Source organism: Haliaeetus albicilla, chromosome 6, assembly GCF_947461875.1.
Source record: "Haliaeetus albicilla chromosome 6, bHalAlb1.1, whole genome shotgun sequence".
In the NCBI taxonomy this organism is placed as follows: domain Eukaryota; kingdom Metazoa; phylum Chordata; class Aves; order Accipitriformes; family Accipitridae; genus Haliaeetus; species Haliaeetus albicilla.
The window spans coordinates 2771839-2777012 of NC_091488.1; the positions used below are offsets into that span (position 1 = coordinate 2771839).

At 48.0% G+C, this 5174-nt stretch overlaps 1 long non-coding RNA gene across 1 annotated transcript; it reads left to right on the top strand.

Annotated features, from left to right (window-relative positions):
* The first annotated feature begins 230 nt into the window (after nt 1–230).
* LOC138685570 (uncharacterized) lies at nt 231–4664 on the top strand. Its single transcript, XR_011324864.1, has 4 exons — nt 231–406; nt 1551–1728; nt 2198–2352; nt 4435–4664. It is a non-coding gene; the product is annotated as an uncharacterized lncRNA (long non-coding RNA).
* Nucleotides 4665–5174: the final 510 nt, after the last annotated feature.

The following is a 5174-nucleotide window of genomic DNA, read 5'->3' on the forward strand; positions in this document are numbered from 1 at the left end:
CACTGCAGATTTGTAACAACCAATTAATGGCCAGAGAGAGAAATGCCATAGCCTCTGACACAAAATTTTCAGTCTCCCTACACCGACCAAACAAGCCTTTGCTTTCGATGCAAATACTTCAAAACCAAGCCTACGCTGCTGTGTTCACGCACCACTGCACTGCCTACATGACGTGTTTTCTGCATAAGTGAAGGAAAGTTGCAGACATCTTGTACTGTTGCCAAGACACTCTGACACTTGCTCAGAGACATTCGTCTGCTGCTGCTGCTGCTCAGAAATGCTTTGACTTCCTACACTTCGGTGCCGTACCAGGGCTGTCCCTAGCTGCTTACACCTTCGGTCTTGCTTTTCCATGGCACTGGATTTGCCTTTCTTCTCTGCGGCAGCATCCACCTGTATCTGGAAGGTGAAAAACAAACAAACAGACAACCGAAGAACAGAACCTGACCATGTCTTTTGGGCAGAAATACTGTACTGCTCCGTATTTGATATGCTGGCTGGGTAACACACGTATGCTTAATGCAGCCTCACACCAGCTGCTTTTTCAGCTAAGGAGCCGAACCATCCGATTCAGAGATTTTGACTCGTTTTCCCCAAGCGACACGAGAAGCCCTACAGCCCGCGGCTAAGGCCACCCTGGGTCCCCTCGCCGGTCTCCGGCGTCCCTTAGCAGGCAGAAAGGCATCGCCTCACCCCTCTGGGCTGCCTGCGTGGCGAAGAACTTCCACGCCCGTGAAGAGCGGGAGCCAGGAGAGAGCCAGCCGGCTCCTCACGGCTGCCCCAGCTCGGCCCACGCCGCGACGCCGGGGCCACCTCAGGAGAAGCCACCCGCCGCCCGCCGCCGCCACGAAATGGCGCCTCAGCCCCGTGCGGGCCCTCCAGGGGCCTCCGAGGACCGACCCTCAGGGCCGAGGACCGACCCTCGGGGCCAAGGACCGACCCTCGGGGCCGGTCCCTGCCCCGGACAACACGGACACCGACCCGGGCAGCGACCCCGGCCCCCGCCCGGTCCCGCTAAAGCCCGCGGGAGCGCTGCGCAACACCGCCGCCCCGTGGCCTGCGCGGCCTCCTGGTCGGGGCGGGCACCGCGGGCGCTCTCCCTCCCCGGCACCTCCTTTTTTTTTTTTTTTTTGCTTTTTTTATCTCTTCTCCCCACCGAGGGCTGCCCGCTGTGTGTGTGTGGGAGGGGGGGGAAAGGCGGGCACGGCCCGCGGTGTGGAGCTCACAGAGGGGCTGAGGGGAGGAGGCGTGAGGAGGAGAGGGAAACCGAGGGCAGAGTAAAGGAGAGCAAGGAAGAGCGGAAAACTCGGGATCTGACATGGAAACGGGGCACAGCAAGGCCTTGTGCACCAGCCCGGCTGAAGAGGGGAGCTTGCCTCGCCGCAGGGCCAGGATTTGGGCGAGCGCGTCACCGGGGCACCGGCGAGCTCCTCCGTGGGCTCTTGCCAAGAACTGGAGGCAAGGGGAATCCACGGCATCGCCATCAGTGTAAATGGGGAGGCACTGTTTTCTTTACAAGAGCTAATCGACTGGGTTTTTTTTTTCACCAGGTAATCCTCTGAGTTTGCAGTCTGGCGCGGCTGATGCATCGGCAGGCTGGCGGCATCCCCAATGACCGCCAAAAGCAGCAGAGCTTCAGCGGTGGCAAATGGGAAAAACTACGAAGCTTTACCCAGAGATGGTGGAGTTTAGCAATCTCTCTCAACCCTGAGCTCCACCTTGCTGAAGGTTCCCCTTTCTCATTACCTTTTTTCTCACATCTGTGAGCTTGATTGTGCCAAAGCCTGGCCATTCTTCGTATTGTGCTCCCTTTCCTCCTCCCTCGAGCTGCAGCCGGTTTTACCTCTGTCCAGGCCATTCCGAGCCACCCAGACTGCCGGCTGCAGATCAGCAACCCAGGGATTAGTGTCACTTATCTTGATTTTCACTCAGAGGATCTCCCAGCCCCGACAAGAAGACAAATTTCAGAAGCCGAGGCTGAGTTCACCCACCTTACTGCAGCTCTTCCCTACTCAAGCCCTTTCCTCCCATACTCTTACCCAGACAAAATTGTGCTTCCCAGCCCTCAATTTTCAGAGTCCTCAGGCAGGCAGACATAGCAGGGAGAGGCAAGGACAAAATGTGATTTGCAAGAAGGCATACAGCTACGTAACTCATGAATTTTTCCTCTTCTTTTCCTCTTTCCTCTTGGTTCCAGCCACAGCTTCCTTCCAGCACCTACAGCAAATGACGCGGGGTCTGGCCTCCAGGGAACAGACTCATTCCATATGCAACTCTGACTCCTTCCTTAATTGATCCTGGACACCTAAAAAGGAAGGGCTTAATCCTGAAAAAAAGCTTATGTGTTACCATGTAAGTAAAATACGTGTGCACACTGAGGCCAAATTAAGGTCACATTGGCATCTCAAATTAGGTGTTGCTGAACGTTTCAGTGCTCGACTCTGCAACATGAATGCTCTTTAAATATATATCTGTATATAAATTCTGGAACGGGGTGTGTGGGGGGGTGATTTTAAAGAAAATGGCTTCCCCTCCCCAGCATGAGTTCCTGCATGCAGTATCGTCTCAGAGGACCCATTGGCAGATCTGAACTCTTAATATACAGACTTTGACCTCACAAGCTGAGAGAGAAACTTTCCAAGGGAGGATGAAATACTCCCTTTACTGTGATCATCACTACTCTTCTCTGGCAACAGAAGAGACCCAGGAATACAAATCGGGGGGGATGTATGGTGGTGGTTACACACACATCTCCCTGTTCATTTACCACTCCTGTAAGTAATGTCTTCCCCAAGCCTGGGATTCACTCTCTTACTGTTATACCCCACCTGCTGGTCCCAGTTCCCCTCTGCACCATTATTCCCCATCAGCTTCCTAAGATTTCTGTATCTCCATGCACTTCTGTTCCTCTCCATTCCAGTCAGACTAATTCACCTTCCATGATATCAGAGGAGGATGCATTAAAAAAAAAAAACAGGAGAACAGTCTCCCTGAACTTAGCAGAGTTGCCAGGGACCAGAGCAGCCCCTGGCTTCCAAAAAAAGCAATTGCAAAGCCCCAAACTGAGCATGCTAAATACAGTGTGGTTTAAGCAGCCATCTCTTAGGAACCATCTGCTAAGCATGTGCAAATAGTGACTTTTGAGATTATTATGATTTAGTGAATTTGGGAAGAATTTTACAGGAACAGCAAGAGGAGGCTCTAAGTACTACTGTGACTCAAATATTACGGAATAATGAAACACTGTTTTTAGTCTTAGGAACAACAGTCATCTCCCATGAACCAAAATGTAAGCTTGGAGCAGCCTTGAGGGAAAAAAAATACTTTTAATGATTTCACCAAATTTCATTGAAAATTCTCCTCAAATTTCACTGAAATACAAAACAGTCTTTCCTCGTACGATATTCCCATGCAGTCAAAATAAAGTGTGTGCTTTCAGGTGCAAAGCCAAACTCAATTAGTATTATACACAAACCAGAATATACCCTGAATTCTGATCAGAGGCAAGCTGATGATTCATACTGCCATGGTCTTCACGTTTGTATTTGCTAGGAAAGCCAGTGTACAGCCTGATAAGGGGTTTTGATCCAAAAATAGGCACATATGCGATTTTAAACATTTGCCTTAGAAAATTAGGTTTTGACACTCTGCTTTAATTGTGTGTCATCTAATGCTGATGGGCACTTACCCGGACAGAGCACCAGATCCTCGATTAAAATGTAAAATAACATGTTACATTTACAGTAATAATATAATTCTATGTCCATGAGCAGAAAGCGCTGTTTGGAATGCAGCTTTCATAGAAAGCAAACCCCCAAAACCCTATAAAGATCAAATGTACATCGTACAGTAGGATAATTCCCTGCTTCTGGTTTTATCTGAGGAACATCAGGAACAATCGGAAGATCAAGCCACTCCTATGAAAAGCATGTAACAGAAAAAGGAATCTGATGTTTTCTTACTTTGAATACACACCTTCTTAAATATCTAATGCTTCTGAAGTGAAAATGTGCGCCTTAAGAATAAGTGCTCTCTATCAAATGCTGTATGCATTTCGCCTGCTCGTAAAACATACACCTGTGACTTACTGCAGTGGGTTTCTCCCAGCACTGTACATTCCGTGCTTTGTCATGAGAGATTTTTAGTGCTTAAAAATAAAACCAGGCAGACTGTTGTCTCACCCTAAACACAGTCCTCAAAGAAATCTTCAGCTACTGTCCTGCATATTCTTTACATGGCAACATGGGGTAAGCAAGTAACGGGACATTTTTAAGGGCTGTTCAAATATGGCTGTGGTACATTTTTAGTGACCACATGTAACATAAGGGATGTATGAATGGCAAAATGCCTGCTTTAAAATAATGTGGCTGGTTTGTTTGTTTTGCTACTTAAGATCCTAATTGGTCTTCTTCTACTGTTTTCTCCTGATTGTAGCCTGTCCCTGACTTCATTCATGGCTACTTACAGCCATGCAGGGGAAAGACATTTGTGACAGACAGAAAGGACAGCAGCAGCTCAAGGCACAGCAGAGAAACGGCACAGAGGTACATCCAAACTCTTGTCAAACACGTACCTGGTGCAACTGCCTGGTGTATGTTGAGAAGGCACTGGGGCAGCACTGTGACAATGGCCATATGGGATCTGTATTTTTGTGGGAAGCTGAAAATGGGCTGGTTAAAGAGCGATTAAAACTCACTTCCCCTTTACTTTTTGTTGTATTACTTGGCTCATTTTGACATTTAATAACAGTTGATAAAGCATAACAAAGCATAACATTAAGAAAGTTCTTACAAATATGGGTTCTCTGGTCTCAATACTCTACAACTCCACATTGGTATATCACACTGCATTTTCAAAGTGCTGTTAAATTGCTGATTATGCTCATTCCACTCCCTGTGAGAGGCAGAAAACCTTTATCATCCCAGTTTTAAAGATGGGGAAACTGAGGCAAGGAGAGATTATCAGTGAATTGCCTGTGACCATACAGCAGTGGTAGAACCTGATTCCTGCAGCTTTCAGTCCTCAGCCCATCGTCTGTGCTGCACCCTGTAAATGGCACAAAACCTCTGTGACAGTGTCTAAAACCTAGTCAATCTGATACCAGTTCATACACACATTTTGAAAGACTAGAGAAAAATTAAGATTTTTTTTTTTTTTAAATGTCCTTTACTGAA